Source organism: Acinonyx jubatus, chromosome C1 (genome assembly GCF_027475565.1).
Source record: "Acinonyx jubatus isolate Ajub_Pintada_27869175 chromosome C1, VMU_Ajub_asm_v1.0, whole genome shotgun sequence".
Lineage (NCBI taxonomy): Eukaryota > Metazoa > Chordata > Mammalia > Carnivora > Felidae > Acinonyx > Acinonyx jubatus.
Window position 1 is genome coordinate 86329598 of NC_069381.1, and position 18565 is coordinate 86348162.

Sequence of the window (18565 nt, forward strand, 5' to 3'; positions counted from 1 at the left end):
AACTGTAAAGCACCTTCAAATCCCCGAATATGCCACGTTGGCATGAGTAATATTTTGATCTAAAGAGTTCTCTGCCTTTTCTCTGCCCAAAAACTGAGCATCAATTTCCCTTTGAAGAAATCCTGTATCAGAGAGAGAGGGAATCTTATCATCTCAGATGAGTTTATACCAAGATCAATTTGTATAAGCAGCCTTTACTAAAATAGCTCCTCTCTTCCCTTAGTTCCCACATATATTTTCTAGTTACTTCTCCACAAATTGTCATCCCTTGAAGCCCAACCCACATCCCTTTGTTAAAAAGGTATATAAGATCCCCAGTTTAACCACTTATTTGAGTATCACTTCTTTTCTGTGAACTCCCTTGCACATAAATATTAATGAAAACTCTGTGCCTTTTCTTCTGTTAATTGGTCTTGTGTTAGTTTAATTCACAAGCCCCCAGGGGTGCTTTGGTGGCTCAGTTGGTTAAGCTCTCCGGATGTTGGCTCAGGTCATGATCTCACAGTTCAAGCCCTGCATCTGGCTCTCTGCTGTCAGTGTAGAGCCTGCTTGGGATTCTTTCTCCCTCTCTCTCTGCCCCTTTCCCACTTGTGCTCTCTATCTCAAAATAAATAAAACTTAAAAAAAAAAAGATGTAATTCACAAGCCCCCAGTTACTGAATCTAAGGTGGTAAGGAAAAGTTTTACTTTCTGGCAGTATAAAGCTGGACCTAATTCAAATTTATACAGAGGTAAAGGTGAAGGAAAGCTATATAAGAAGCTTCACAAAGTAATGAATATATCATTTTTTTAAGAATTAAAGAATGTCTCATAAGATTTTCTGAGGTGGTCCCTTCTGTGCAACCCAGATAAAATCAGAGAATCATTCTAAGTCGCATATTTCTTAACTGTAAAAGTAGTTTAATAATAGCATCCCTGGTACACTTAGATAATTATTCTGAAAATATATCTGACAGTACTTGATGAATAAATATGAAGAAAAGAGATTAAGGATCAGAATTTGATGATCTAGTCCTAGCTCTTCAGCTAACTGGACCTAAGTAGCCATTCCTTTTTGGTTGATAGTATTCTTTATCAGAGACTCAGTAGCATTAAATCATTTAAAACTCTTAGATTTTAACTAAGAATTTTTGGCAATTATATGATATTATTTTGATTTATTAAATCAGGATTTAAATCCAGTCAGAAATTTAAATCCAATCTCTGAACTTTAATATCTGTACATAAGAGAATAGTGAATATAATGTGATAGATGTTAAATCCATATTAAATAAGCTATTTAAAAATGAGCTTCTACTATATCCCCACTGGATTTTCAATGCCAAAAGAAAACACTTATTTATGATTATTGTTCCTTTTTTTGGCCACTAAGTTATGGGTAGATATAACATGATTCTGAAGTATGGATTAAACTAGGGTTTAACTTTGTAAGAATACAAGAGCTACCTCCCATAGCTCTCATTGACAATAATACTTTTTCCCATAAACTGTGGAAATATATTTTGGTCAAGATAAAAATATCATTATTAAGTTATATCTTATTCTATGCTATGTGCTATTCTATATTACATGCATTCTGATTGACTCAACTATATTCTAAAGAATGCAACTATTTTTTTTCCTTAAAAGGCATGTGTGTTTATGTTTTATGTATGTGTGTGTAATATTGAAAATTGAAAATAGAAAAGAGGATCCAATTCAGGGAACTGTAATTAAACGATGGGGGAAATCAACACCGATTTTCAAAAGGAAAAATTTCCAATTATGTCAACAATTACATGAAAAACAAATAAGAAGGCTTAGTTTTCAGGAATTGTATCATGCCTCTAGTAATGGAAGGTAATTAAGAAGGAAGATTATATCAACTTCTGTTTGCATTAAAGAATGTTGGTAAGATACAAAAAAAATCACAAGTTTAGATAATAAGCAATAGTTCATCTTTGTGTTTAGGAATCATAAGAGTAAAGCTTCTGATAATTCTCTGCTGAATTATTTTGTTTGCAGTTGATTGATAAATATTTTGAACTTATAATTTATAACCATATTCATTTACGAATATTTATTACTCAGTTAATGGGTTAAGTCATTGAGCATAAAAATGTCAAATCTTAGTTACTGTAATCATTTGAATGATGTAGTTACCGTGTATACATAGCTTCTTTGTCCATTATAACATAAAAAGAAAACAGTAAAAATATAGAACAGAAAACAAACAAGAGCCAAAATGTCCAGGGTAAAAAAAAAAAAAAAAAAAAAAGATGTTACTCTTACAACCTCCTCTGAATACAAAGATAGGTTTTGTACACTCCTCTTAGGAGGTAGGATACTAACATGCATGATTCATATTTTCCCTTTTTTCCCTCCCTCCAACTTTGCATAATGTTTTACAACCAATAGAACTGGAAAGATCTTTTGGAGTGCTCCAAGCTTATTTTTATTTTCTGTCCCCTGCTTATGTCCTTTGCTTACTTCTGATTCCCTCTGGAGAGCACTTGACAAACCAGCAACACTTACCCTTTTCTTTACTTTAATGGAAAGATATTAAAATCATCAAATTACAGAAACTTGGATGTTGAAGAAATTTGGTTTATCCAGTAAGATTCCCAATTGTACGTTCAAATCCCCTCCTACAATATTTATGATGAAGTGTCATTGAACCACTAGTTATACTCTATTGTGATATTTTAATTATCAGCATTTCTTTAATTGGGCCAAAATCGGCCTTTGTTTACCTTTTGGAGACTCTATATCTTTCTGCTGTCCTGAATTATGAATAGGTCATCCGCCTGCTGGGTGGCAAAGCAGTTCTCAGTGTGCGTGTGTGTGTGTGTATGTGTGTGTGGGCATACGCGCATGTGTGATACTTTGGAGTATTTTATACATTTGATACATTTATACATTTATACATTTTATACATTTTATACATTTGATTTTTTTGGCTTTCTGTATGTTTATTGAGGTATATAAATTACGTGAAAATACACCCATTTTAATGTGCAGTTCTATAATGTTAACAAATACATAGAGTTGTGTAAGTACTACTGCAATCCAGATACAAAACAATCCTATTACCCCAAATATTCCCTTCTGCTCCTTTGTACTCAACTACTTCTGCCATCCCTGCCACTTGACTGTGACAAAGACTCTCCTTGACCAAACTTTAGTCAGACTCCTCTGAACCCTTTTCTTGACTAGACCTTGATCTGAGGGTTCTGTGTTCATCTTTTGGGAGTCCAGTTTTAGCAAGAATCCTGCTAATTCAGTTTAGAGAAAATCTCCCCACCTGTGATATCTGCTTCTCCTGGCTGGCCTTCAACATGAATACTGTTAGGTCAGTTTCGCAAGAATTCCTCTTCCCCTGATGTCCCCTCTTAGTAACTTTCCACCCAGTGATCCTTTCCCACAACCTATTCCCTGGCTATAGATCCCCCTTGTTTTTGTTGTATGTAGAGTCAAGCTTGATCTCTCCTTGAGTGCAATACTCTTGATACTTAGACCCATTACAACAGTCTTGAATAAAGTCTTCTTTACCATTTCAATAAAGGTCAGAATAATTTTTTTAACATCATGCAGAGCTAACTATTCTGAGCTTTTTTCTTTGGACTCTAACAAGTTTGTTTTTCAAAAGTACTCAAACATACACTAACTCTTTGTAAACTTTATATCCTGCCTTCCATGCCATTCCCTAACCAGCCTTTTCACTCTACTTTATATTGTAAATACAGTTCAGTAGCCAATATTCTTATCATTTTTGTTAGTAATTATTTCATATTCTCTAGAAGAATGAGTTCACTCTTTGTTTTATGATTCCATATGATTGTGTTTCTTAATTTCATTTATCCAGTAATATAATTATTCACATGGTTGATTCTAATATTCAATTGTAAGCTCTTTGAAGACAAAGACTGAACATTTTCAACTTCATATTTCACAGAGGGCTGAAAACGTAATAATTCTGACTCAGTTTCAAAGAGTGAAATTAAAAATAATCTTTTAACCCTCTATTGAAGCCTAATAGAATGTTTTTCTTAAAGAATGAAGATCACAAGGAAGTCTATTATTAAAACCAAAAGAAAAGTAGATTTTTTTCCCTGCATTCCAAATTAGTCTTCTTTGATCTACCATAACTTTTATAGAAAATGGAACTAATCCTCAGAGAAGTTAAGTGTTTTATCTAGGTCAATTCAATAGTTATTATATTAATCCTAATTGCAATTAATAAATTATACTACAAAATGTGTGCAAAATCTTGCCATACACACACACACACACACACACACACACACACACACACATTTGATGAAGATTTACCCCTACCTTCCTACACATGATGTAAGACTTCAAAACACTTAAAAAAACCATTGATCCATATTATCCCAAACACTTTATAATCAATAGATAATAGGTAAACCAGATGTTTCTGTTGTTTGTTTGTTTTATTTTGTTTTTCAAATGATTTTATGTTGACAAGCAAGCCCTCATAATAGAGACAAAGCAAGATCAAATCTTGCAAGTTATCATTTAATTTTGTTCAATTTTCATATCTATGAAGTTTGCATTTCTATAATATTTTATTTATAACTGTTTCCTTAAGGTATGAACTGTGTACACCTGTACTTATTTTTAGTCCATGATGAAATAGCAGTTCAATAATTTTAAATAATTAACTGAAAAGCACACTCAAGGGTTAAGTGTTACATACAAATATCTAATTATGTCTCTGTGTTCCTCTGGAAGGAAATATGCCTTTCTTTGCTTGCATGAGTCCTCAAATTAGTCCTGACTCCTACTGATGCAGAAGCATTTGTCTGGCATCTCCTGTGACTGAGATTGCAGTGGGTTATCTATGGCCTGAAGGGCTTAATCTTGCAAACAATCATTCATGTCTTATAATTGTAAAGCATTTTGGTCTGGGGAGAAACATTTATTATACAACAATGCTTCATCAGAGGTAGATTTAATTATAAATTAAAGAATTGGTGTGATTTTTCCAGATACTTTGACACTTTGAACTGAGTTATCTAAACAATTACAATTTGAATTACTTAGTTAGCTGAACTTCTCACATGAATATGTATATAGAGCAAAATGGTACTTAAATCATGTGAGAAGGGTGAAGACCCTTGGAAATCATCCAGGTGAATACTTCTGAACCATTTGGGGGGTCAGGAACCCTTTAAGTAAATGAAGAAATGATGAGCATTATTACTTAAGTAGTGATCAAAATTGTTTATCACATGCCACCCAACGAGTTACTGAGGCAAAAACTTGATCTCTCCGGATCTCAAATTCCTCCTCAGTGAAATGAGTGAATTGAATTATACAAAACTTTAGTGTCTGATGCTTTCTAATACTCTATGTTTGTAAGTAATATAACATATTAATTGATCAAATATCAGAAAATATCTAAAGATATACTAATGAGGCAAGTTTATGAAACATATGTAAAAACTAGACAATAAATGACATCTTTTATTTTTTTCAAATAACTGTAATTGATTTTGAGAAAGATTTCAGAAGTCAACTCTCATATGTAAGGAATTTCTAGTCTAATCATCACAATTTTGCACAAATATATAAAAAGAGATATGAAGGTACAATAATTAAATATACTTAAGAACAATACAAGTGACAGTCATTATGTAAATAGTGAGCTAAAACTTTATTTGTGCTATGATTTTTGATAAAGACTTTTTACCATAGACTAAGAGAAAAAGGAAAATTCAGTAGAATGGTAGGTGATGTGAGGGACATGAATAGAAAGACTATTATATCAAAATTTAAACATTTTATTATTAAGTATTGTTGGAGGTGATCTTCATGGCTCCACTAACAGCACGATTCAGTTTTGTTGTCCCTCTTGGCCCCAGGGACTGATGCTTAGGTAGAGGCAATTTTGAAAATTAAGTTTGAATCTCAGGCCCTCAGTGAAACTAGATCAATGCAATTCTACTTCCAATGTTTCAAGCTATAATGAAGGCTCAGACATGTTTAAGTGTTCCATACAACTCCTGGTCATTGAAGGAGTCTTAACTTGAATTGCGCTAACTTCTCCAATGCTGTGATATCAGAAGTAAGAATTACATTTCTTGGTTTATTTACTTTTAGAAGTTTTGGATGTGAGATTAATTCATTGTTGGTTCAATTTTGTTTATTTACCAATTCAAATTTATGGATTCAAATATCAAATGATAAAAATATATTATATTCTTATGCCTAGGCTTTAATATGGGAATGTTGAAACTTAACTGAGCCTGTGCTCCTGGGAAATCTTGATGGTTGAAAACCCTGCCACACTTTTGTGGTCTAGGAAATGGCATATTGCAAAGAACTATTCTTCCCTGTTTGCTTTAGCTAAGATTCGAATATGACTTATGATTTACCTATTACAAAGCTAAATGATTGTTTGTCCCAACCAACACATATAAACAAAATATCCTCCAAAGGTTACTCGACCAAACTTTAATCAGGCTTCTTTACTTATCCCCAGGCCCCTGAACTTTGACCCACTCTTGATTTTAAGCAAGTATCTAGAAGTTAAGCAAATGTTGGATCATACAACAATGCCTATTTTCTGCTCAACTGTCCTGTCACACCATCTCATACCATTCCCCCCATACCCTGTTCTTTCTATCTTTACTTACTCTGTCTTTTCTGCCTGACCTTTGAGATGCTTTAGGATCTTAACATGGAAGCATTCTCTCCATTGCAATAGTTCATCTCCAACTATTGCAGTCATTTTTTGGAATAAAATCTCTCCTTACCTAATTCCAGATTTGTTTTTTATTTAACAAGTATAATGTGTTTTGTCCATTTCACTGGATATTCAAACCAAATAAACTTTATACTTAATAGCCAAAGTAATGGATACAGCTTTTACATTTCAAAGAGAGAATCAAAAATATATGTTTTAGGAAATCCTACGTTCTTGACCCTTCATGAACAAAGTGACTTGATCTAAACTTAGAACCGTGGGTAGAACTGGATTCACCAAGACAGCCTTAATATTTCCCTCAGCTTTATTAAAGTTCAGATAGGTTTCTTCCTGACTCTAGACCCTGACTTCCCTTTTCTCAAACCATTTCCTTAGAAAATGTATGGTTGTAAATTCTTTCTCCACCCCTTGATATATATGAAAAAAATTTTTAAAGCCTCTTGCCAGTATTGAAACCAAGGAATGTCTTCCCTAAGGACCTAGGAGCCATTTTTTTTTAAATGTAAACATCAAGGAAGAGAGTTCCTTTATCTTCCAGTCTCTGTGGGAGGGTAGGAGTCTAACTTGCCTAGGCACCAGTTAGCTCACAGAGATGGTTTAACCACAGAGAAAAGCATTCACAAATTCAGAAATAACCCACACATGCCATTGACCATTCTCCTCCCCCACAAGGTACCCCAGTACTTTTTTACTAGCTCACCCTAGCACTTAAAAGCTAGGCCATCACACCTTCAATTTCAATGGAGTTGAGTTTAGAATGCATTCTGATTTCTCTTCTCTATTGCAATAACCCTGAATGAAAATTTCCTTGTTTGTTTAACTTTGCCCAGTACAATTTTTGCTTTTGCAAGAGTTTCTTACATATTTTAAAATAAAAACATGAGTGGAAGCAGATACCATGCAGAATCAGCCCTTCCTCTTTTGGCTGTCGCTGATAAGTCAAAACATCCAAATACAAAACTGGATTTTCTTATTTCCAATTACATTCAAAGTTAAATATTACTGTATTGATTATATTCAGCATTTGGCATAGACGTCTATATATTTTGGTATAGTAAGTAATACTTAAAATATTTATAATGACTACAAGGGTTATGGGAAACTGGAATATTTTAAATTGTATTACCGATATATTACTCTTTAATACACAAACGTTAAGCACAAACGTTAAAGGGAAAAATGCTTTTTCTGTTTAGAATGTATTTTACTCCTTATTTACTTGGCTATATGTTAATGGTCCTTCCAGGCTCATCACAGGTGTCTCAAAGTGAAGTGTCCCCAATATGGGATAGACGTTTCCTGATGCATATACTCCCTGTATATACTTTCATTATAATGCTTCGTTCCCTGTATTATAATAATTCTCATTCTTGATTCTTCTCTCCCACAGATATTATTACTTGTAAAATCCTCCTCTACAACTTCCAGACTGTATTACATGCTCTCATTATTCCCAGTACCCTGTGACATTTGTTAGAGCAGGTCATTCCCACACAAGGGCACCTGGTAGAGAACGAGTGAAATGCAGCCTGTAATCCATTCACCAAGCTATGTTCCATGATGTTCCATTGTGTTCAAGGAGAAAGAAATGCCTTTTTCTAATTTGCATGAAGTTGCCACAGGATACTAATTTTTTGGTTCTGCATCATGTGCATCAGGATAATAGTATTTATAAAACAGAATTATAATTTTCCCATTATCCAAACCCTAATATGTTAGGGTGCAGGGTCTATCTGTCTTACTATTTTTTACAGTTTTATTTAAATTCCTGTTAGTTACTATACATGTAATATTAGGTATAATATTCAGGTATACAAAATAGTGATTCAACATTTCAATACAACACCTGGTGCTCATCACAACACATGCACTCCTTAATCTTTATCACCTGTTTAGCCCATTCCCCCTCCCCCACCTCCCTTTTGGTAACCATTAGTTCTGTATAGTTAAGTGTCTTGGTTTGCATCTCTCTTTCTTTTTGATAATAAAGTTCCAACAGTAAGGATAGTATTTGTAATAGAAAATAGAAACAGATAGTATCTGTTGAATAAAGGAAGAAATGTAGATCTTTTAAAGTACATAAAAGTATATATCCCTATCTCCCCTCAAAAGAACACTTAAATATTTTAATTTTCCTTGAAGATTAAGTTTCATCAGTGGAAACAATAATGTATTTCCTAATAGAATAATGCTCTCGGGCATACAAAAGCTGCTTATGTCTTACTTTTAATTTTTTTAAGTTTATTTATTTTGAGAGGGAGAGAGAGAGAGAGAGAGGCAGAGAAAGAAACTTAAGCAGGCTCTGCACTGTCAGCACAAAGCCTAATGTGGGACTTGATCCCACAAACCACAAGGTCATGACTGCCAAAATCAAGAGTCAAATGCTTAACAATCTGTGCCTTTGTTAATGGTACCAAGTATCTCCAATTTGGGGGCATGCAAGTATTGTTTTCATAGGTTTTTTTTTTTTCCTCTTTTTCCTTTGTTGTCATGCTGGCCTGTCTCATGGACATCATTGTAGTTTCAGTCAGTCCTCCAATTTACTTCTCTGTAGGTTTGGAAACCAGAAAATAAAACTGTGAGAGATCTTATGTAGGGTAGGACTTAAGGGATTTTGTTTACTATTGGTGAAGTACAAGAATTCAAGGATAAAATGGTGAGGCTTTGGAGGGAGGGAGGGCAGTTATCTTAGACTTACTTTTAAAATTATATGCCTTGGTTCTGTCTTTTTCCCCAATCTCGTCATCCTCCTATTTACCCTTATCCTTTTCTTCTTCTTGTACCGGTATGGTTGTTGAATAGATTAGTTACAGATGTGTGAATTGTTTAGGCTTTGTGTCTACTTTGGTTTTTAAAGAAAATGTGCTTCATTAACTATCCTCAATACCAAGTAAGCCCCCTTTCCAATTATCCTCTTCCAATATAAAACCACAAAAGGGTTACAACAGAAAGCAACTCTAGATTACCTATTTCACTGGTACAATAGCTATTTGGTCCTGAATTTATATTCCTACCATTTATTTTATAAGTGTTCTCAGATTCAGTGCATTCAAATACATTTATATTCTCTCTGACAATGCAGGTGACCCCATATGACTCTATCTGTATTTCTGAGAGGGTTTTTCAATCTTCACTGGCTTTTATATTACCTTCAGGGAGTCTTTTATTGATATGTGTGTGTATAGTATTACAAATGGGATTGCTCTTTCCTAATCCTTTGAAAGTTGAAGCCAATGAATATACATAATAACAAAATTGCAGGCATGGCTGCATCTTAGTGAAACACACATCTTTCAACAAAATGACACTGTTTTATATGGTGGTTGTTGTGGGTTATAGTCCCCCTGAATAGTCATTATTTCTACCCTTAAATGTTTGTTCAGAGCTTGTATTTGTTGAAGAATGAATTTTTGAAATTAGTTTTATTTGTCTCTTTAAGAAGTGGTACAGTTTTTCAGAGAAACAAATCTTTAGAGCTTTATCTGTTGGAAAACAGTGTGACGTCGTTGAAAGAACATGCATGGGTTGTATAATTCTAGGTATAAACTCCAATTCCAATAGCTCTGTGACCTTCAGCAAGTCACTTAATCTCTCTGATCTTCAGGTTTTTTTTAAACTTTAAAATGACTTATTTGATTTTATTCACATAGGAACAGTTCAGAGTTTCTATGAGAAATAAGTGAGATGACCTTTTAAGAACTAACTACATAGTGTGCTTCCAACAAGGCAACTTTCCTTTTCTCTCCATATTTCTTTAAAGGAGCCTGTGGACGCTAATGCTAAAGAAACCTGATTTGCAAACACAGTTAGGCTGGAGTTTTCTCAATGGCTGGCCCTGAGGATATGTTTAACAGGAGACTCAACCTAAGGGCCTAAGCTATCTATAGCCAGTGGTTCAGAATTCCCTGTTGTATTATTTGACTTAAGGTAACACTGGGTAGCTGCTATACCAATCAGCAATGAACTCTCAGTAGTTAAAGAAAATGCAAATTTATTTCTCATCCAAGTAAAGTCAAGGGGAATAATGGGGAGCTCTGCTCTGTGCAACCATTCATGACTCAGGCTAATAGAGGCTCTGCCATATTCAGTCTGTGGCTTCTAAGCTCACCCTCGGGATCCATATCTAGCCAACAGATGGGAAAGATAAAGTGAGTGAATGACAGATTTGAAGGTTTATTAAGCTTGGAAGTGGTAATCATAACTTCTGCCCATATACCACTGGCTCCCCCCAGAAAAAAAGGAGGATGGGAAATGTAGTTGCAGCTGGGAAGCCATGGGCCAACCAACAATTCTGCTCCATGGAAAGAGCAAATGAATCATTTATAGAGAGCTAGCTGTCTCTTGTCTACGTTGAAAAGCATTGAGAATTGCTAGGGAAAGCCAGCACATGCCATATTAAGTAGGAGTGACTGAATAATGTAATGTAGGAAACTCATTCTGGTCTAAGAGAATGGTAAGTAGCATAACCTTGGTCAAGGAGAAATAATAACTATTGAAAAGAAAGGATGAGTTTGAGTTTAGCTGGTACAAACTGATTAAACTTTTATCCACACCATTTAAACCTAAATTTAAAACTGTGCCCAGGTTTAAAAAAAAAGAGTTGTAATTACAGGAGTAAATGAATGAAGCAAATGTATAGATCTATAAATACAGCACCATGAAATGTCCACACAACCCTAGGAGCACCAAACAAACCTACTTTGTAAAACAAAATTGTCAGTTAAATGCATAATCTGGCTAGCTAAATTTTATTAAGTAGATACTTTTGTTTTTGTAATTTGAGTGTAGTTAGGAGAGTAAATAGTTTAAGTAATTGAATTGCCTCAAACAAATGTAGGTATACTTATAGTGAAAAATTTTATTGCTCAAATTTGCTTTCAGGAAATAGCAATTCCTTGACCTCAGTAAGAGCTAGAATCCATGTTTTTTTCTGCCTTCCACTCATGCTCCCTCCAAATCAGTGTTTCTTACTGCCCAAATTATGTCATAGACATCTGATTGAATTGGATTATTCCTTAATCTGATCATGTCACATTCTGCCTTTTTTATTAAAACTATTCAGTGATCCCCAGTATTTACAGATGAAGTTCAGTCTTCTTAGCAAGCCAGACAAAGATTTACATTCTCGCCTGTTTATCTCTCAAACTCATCATTACATAATTAGCAGTAAGAACAATTGTAATATCTATCTTCTACAAAATCAAACTTCAAGAAGTTTCCAGGTATTTGAAGAGTGAACATGAAAATGTTATAATCTTTTATGGAAGAAATATTTCATGTCATAAAAAATGAGAAGGTGATATCTAGTTAGGAATGTCTATCACAGAGGCAATAAAATAATAAAATGAAAGAACAGAAGTGGGTTAAGATTATGTTTATAACTTGATTTGATTTCCATATTGAACAGAGTATGTAAAAAAATTAGAGTAAAAAAATGCTATAAATAAGCAAATTTGATGTACAAAATGGTGTGAAGGGGTTCAGAACATACCACTCCAAAATATGCCACTTTAACATATTGGTTATTTTCAACTGATGGCACTTTAAAAATAGAACATGCAGGAAGGTACTTTTTGACCTCTGCCTTTCTGCCTACAAGCACACTGTAAAATCTCTCATGAGTAAGGTACCGTCTCTTTAGCAGGAAGAGACAACACGTTCTTATTATCAGAGACTAGGAGTTGACAAGGAAATGGATCCATACTACTTACCTACTGTAAACAACTGTATTCTGTAAACAAACCTACTAAAATAACCCTTATCTTCTGTTAGCTTCACCCATATATTTCCTAGTTACTGTACCCCAATTTACTTCCCCTAGTCCAAGCCCCTTTGTCTTGTCACATCCCCACAATTTATCATTCTTTATTTTAAAAGATGTATTAGCTTTTCAGCCTATTAGCTTCTTCAGATCTTCATTTTCCTTTTGAAGACTCCTCCCGTGTGTATGTGAAAATAATAAACACAATTTTTATTCTTTTGTTAATCTATCTTATGCCAGTTTAATTTTTATGGCCAGCCATAGACCCTACACAGGTAGAAGACAGATTTTTCTCCCTCAGAGGGCACATCAATGAACAGCATTGAAAAAGACAAACTCTGAAACTCAAGAATGAATGACCCTGTGGCTGCATTAATGTAGATGATGACTTTAGTTCTAAGCAGTACATAGGTAATGGGCCTTCTGTATTTGTAGGGAAGAGGGACCTTACTTCCTTGTAGTTCTCACTGATGTGACCCCATTGCTACAGCTACATGCAAACAAGGTCAGGTGCTATCACATTTAGTACATCAACCACAAGCTGACCTTTCTCACCTGTCACTGATCATATACATCTATGTTTGTGACTCTGAAACTCTATGTGTGTATATTTAATTTAAATTTTTTTTAACGTTTATTTATTTTTGAGACAGGGAGAGACAGAGCATGAATGGGGGAGGGTCAGAGAGAGAGGGAGACACAGAATCTGAAACAGGCTCCAGGCTCTGAGCTGTCAGCACAGAGCGCGACGCGGGGCTTGAAATCACGGACCGTGAAATCATGAACTGAGCCGAAGTTGGTCGCTTAACCGACTGAGCCACCCAGGCGCCCCATATATTTAATTTAAAAAATGAATCTTGCAAAAAGAAAACATTGTTGGTAGATTGATATGCAACTGCAATAAGATAATATATATTTGCAAAAGTTATTAAATGTTTGAAAGCATCATACAAGTTAGTACCATCCATATAACCAAGTCATTATTCCTATCACAAAATTATTTAACTATCTCGTTAAATAGAGACCTACAAGGCACTATATGTTTTTGACATTATGGAGAAATTAAAAATAATATTCCTGCCACTCTTTCCTTATTATGGAATGCTAGCCATTTGATTGCCATAGTGGAGATAGTAGTGAAAAAAATAGAGTTAAATGGTTTCTTTGAATGCACTAGCATGTTTAATTCTCCTAAATGTTTTCATATATAATTTTGCCACATAAAAATAATATATCTGAAGAAAAAAGGAGTGAAACAAATAGGTGGATCACAGATTAAGAATATAATTTCAATAGAATAAAAAGTAGAAAACCTTGATTATTTATAACAATGAATACATTGTTATTACCTGACTTGAAGATTATTGAACAAATTTTCAATTCAGAAAGTTTTTCCAAGGACAGTAGAAATCTGTAGGGAATTTTGGGAAAATCTGCAATATGCTTATACTATAGAGATTTAATTAGAGATTTTTATCTAAAATCCATTGGAGTTTTGCCAGTTAGTCATTAGGCTTTATCCCTGCTTGGAAGCCATCCTAAACTGATCCCCTGTAAGATGCAAAGTGACATTCTAAACCTAGCATATTGAAGTGAGTGGCAAAAATTTTAAGCACACTTTTTAATTTTGAAACCTTTAAAAATTTCTCTGCATAATTAATACACTGGCACCAAGAATACTAACTTTTAATCCTTTTTTTTTACTAAAATACATCCCTAGTTTATCATCTTAATCCTAGCAAAAGATTCATTCTATACTGCTAAAACAGGTCTCATCTATGTTTTGCCTTAGCTCTTCATCTGATTCCTGTTACACGATGAACTTGAGAAAACACAAATCTTTCTCTAGATGTCTTACATGAACTTTATGTCCCTATCCTAGAACTGTTATAGGATAATACCTCAGGAAAGTCCCAAAAATTTTCAGTTTCAACAAGTTCCCTGACTTTTCTACACTTTTTATTTTATTTTTTTAAATTTTATTTTTTTTTATTTTTTAAAATTTACATCCAAATTATTTAGCATATAGTGCAACAATGATTTCAGGAGTAGATTCCTTAGTGCCCCTTTCCCATTTAGCCCATTCCCCCTCCCACAACCCCTCCTGTAACCCTCAGTTTGTTCTCCATATTTGAGTCTCTTCTGTTTTGTCCCCCCTCCCTGTTTTTATATTATTTTTGTTAACCTTCCAATATATTCATCTGTTTTGTCTCTTAAAGTCCTCATGTGAGTGAAGTCATATGATTTTTGTCTTTCTCTGACTAATTTCGCTTAGCGTAATACCCTCCAGTTCCATCCACATAGTTGAAAATGGTAAGATTTAATTCTTTTTGATTGCTGAGTAATACTCCATTGTATATATATACCACTCCTTCTTTATCCATTCATCCATCGATGGACATTTGGGCTCTTTCCATACTTTCACTATTGTTGATGGTGCTGCTATAAACATGGAGGTGCATGTGTCCCTTCGAAACAGCACACCTGTATCCTGTGGATAAATGTCTAGTAGTGCAATTGCTGGGTTGTATGGTAGTTCTGTTTTTAGTTTTTTGAGGAACCCCCATACTCTTTTCCAGAGTGGCTACACCAGCTTGCATTCCCACCAACAATGAAAAAGAGATACTCTTGTCCACATCCTCGCCAACATCTGTTGTTGCCTGAGTTGTTCATGTTAGCCATTCTGACAGGTGTAAGGTGGTATCTCATTGTGGTTTTGATTTGTATTTGCCTGATGCTGAGTGATGTTGAGCATTTTTTCATGTGTTGGTTGGCCATCTGGATGTCTTCTTTGGAGAAGTGTCTCTTCATGTCTTTTTCCCATTTATTTACTGGATTCTTTGTTTTTTGGGTGTTGAGTTTGATATGTTCTTTATAGATTTTGGATGCTAACCCTTTATCTGATATGTCATTTGCAAATATCTTCTCCCATTCTGTCGGTTGCCTTTTAGTTTTGCTGATTGTTTCCTTCACTGTGCAGAAGCTTTTTATTTTGATGAGGTCCCAGTAGTTCCTTTTTGCTTTTGTTTCCCTTGCCTCCAGAGACATGTTGAGTAAGAAGTTGCTGCAGCCAAGATCAAAGAGGTTTTTGCCTGCTTTCACCTCAAGGACTTTGATGGCTTCTTGTCTCATATTGAGGTCTTTCATCCATTTTGAGTTTATTTTTGTGTATGGTGTAAGAAAGTGGTCCAGGTTTATTCTTCTGCATGTCGCTGTCCACTTTTCCCAGCACCACTTGCTGAAGAGACTGTCTTTATTCCATTGGATATTCTTTCCTGCTTTGTCCAAGATTAGTTGGCCATATGTTTGTGGGTCCATTTCTGGGTTATCTATTCTGTTCTGTTGATATGAGTGTCTGTTCTTGTGCCACTACCATACTGTCCTGATGATTACAGCATTGTAGTAAAGCTTGAAGTCTGGGATTGTGATGCCTCCTGCTTTGGTTGTCTTTTTCAAGATTGCTTTGGCTATTTGGGGTCTTTTCTGGTTCCATACAAATTTTAGGATTATTTGTTCTAGCTCTGTGAAGAATACTGGTGTTACTTTGATAGGGATTGCATTGAATATGTAGACTCCTTTGGGTAGTATCAACATTTTAACAATATTTGTTCTTCCTATCCAGGAAAATGGATTTTTTTTCCATTTTTTGTGTCTTCTTGATGTCTTTCATAAGCTTTCTATAGTTTTTAGTGTATAGATTTTTCACCTCTTTGGTTAGATTTATTCCTAGGTATTTCATGTTTTTTTGTGCAACTAGAAATGGGATTGATTCCTTGATTTCTCTTTCTGTTGCTTCATTGTTTGTGTACAGGAATGCAACTGATTTCTGTGCATTGATTTTATACCCTGAAACTTCGCTGAATTCATTAATCAGTTCTAGCAGTTTTTTTGGTGGAATCTTTTGGGTTTTCCATATAGAGTATCATGTCATATGTGAAGAGTGAAAGTTTGACCTCCTCCTGGCCAATTTGGATGACTTTTATTTCTTTGTGTTGTCTTATTGCAGAGGTTTCCAATACTATGTTGAATAACAGTGGTGAGAGTGGACATCCCTGTCTTGTTCCCGACCTTAGGGGGAAAGCTGTCAGTTTTTCCCCATTGAGAATGATATTAGCGTTGGGTCATTCATATATGGCTTTTATTATCTCAAGGTATACTCCTCTATCCCTACTTTCTTGAGGGTTTTTATCAAGAAAGGATGCTGTAATTTGTCAAAGCTTTCACTACATCCATTGAGAGGATCATATGGTTCTTGTCCTTTCTTTTATTGATATGATGAATCATGCTAATTGTTTTGTGGATATTGAACCAGCCCTGAATCCCAGGTATAAATCCCACTTGGTTGTGGTGAATAATTTTTTAATCTATTGTTGGAGCTGGTTGGCTAATATCTTGTTGAGGACTTTTGCATCCATGTGCATCAGGGAAATTGGTCTATAGTTCTCCTTTTTAGTAGGGTCTCTGTCTGGTTTTGGAATCAAGGTAATGCTGGCTTCATAGAAAGAGTTTGGAAGTTTTCCTCCATTTTTTTTTTTTTTTTTGGAACACCTTCAAGAGAATAGGTGTTAACTCTTCCTTAAATGGTTGGTAGAATTCCCCTGTAAAGCCATCTGGCCATGGAGTCTTCTTTTTGGGAGATTTTTGATTACTAAATTGATTAACTTACTGGTTATGGGTCTGTTCAAATTTTCTATTTCTTCCTGTTTCAGTTTTGGTAGTGTATATGTTTCTAGGAATTTGTCCATTTCTTCCAGATTGACCATTTTATTGGCATATAATTGCTCATAATTGTCTCTTATTATTGTTTTTATTTCTGCTGTGTTGGTTGTGATCACTCCTCTTTTATTCTTTATTTTATTTATTTGGGTCCTTCCCTTTTTCTTTTTGATCAAACTGCTTAGTGGCTTATTGATTTTGTTAATTCTTTCAAAGAACCAGCTTCTGGTTTCATTGATATGTTTTACTGTTTTTTTTTGGGTTTTTTTTGTTTTTTTTTTTGTTTTTTTTTGGCTTTGATAGCATTAATTTCTGCTCTAATCTTCACTATTTCCTGTCCTCTGTTGTTTTGGGGTTTTATTTCCTGTTCTTTTTCCATCTCCTTAAGGCGTAAGGTTAGGTTGCGTATCTGAGATCTTTCTTCCTTTTTTAGGAAGGCCTGGATTGCCATATACTTTCCTCTTATGACCACCTTTGCTGCATCCAAGAGGTTTTGGGTTGTGGTGTTATCATTTTCATTGACTTCTGTATACTTTTTAATTTCCTCCTTAACTGCTTGGTTAGCCCATTCATTCTTTAGTAGGATGTTCTTCAGTCTCCAAGTATTTGTTACCTTTCCAAATTTTTTCTTGTGGCTGATTTTGAGTTTCATAGTGTTGTGGTCTGAAAATATGCATGGTATGATCTCAGTCTTTTTGTACTTGCTGAGGGCTGATTTGTGTCCCAGTATGTGCTCTGTTGTGGAGAATGTTCCATGTGCACTGGAGAAGAATTTATATTTTGCTGCTTTGGGATGAAATGTTCTGAATATATCTGTTCAGTCCATCTGGTCCAGTGTGTCATTTGAAGCCATTGTTTCCTTGCTGATTTTTTGATTAGGTGATCTGTCCATTGCTGTGAGTGGGGTGTTGAAGTGTCCTACTATTATGGTATTACTATCGATGAGTTTCTTTATGTTTGTGATTAATTGATTTATATATTTGGGTGCTTGCACATTTGGTGCATAAATGCTTACAATTGTTAGGTCTTCTTGGTGGATAGACCCCTTGATTATGATATAATGCCCTTCTGCATCTCCTGATACAGTTTTTATTTTAAAGTCTAGATTGTCTGATATAAATATGGCTACTCTGGCTTGCTTTTCTTGACCATTAGCATGATAGATGGTTCTCCATTCCCTGACTTTCGATCTGAAGGTGTCTTTAGGTCTAAAATGGGTCTCTTGTGAAGAGTATATGGATGGATCTTGTGATTGGAGCATTGAATCCATTGAGGTTTAGAATGAGTACTGAAAGATATGAATTTATTGCCATTATGATGCTTGTAGAGTTGGAATTTCTGCTGGTGTTCTCTGGTCATTTCTAATCTCTGTT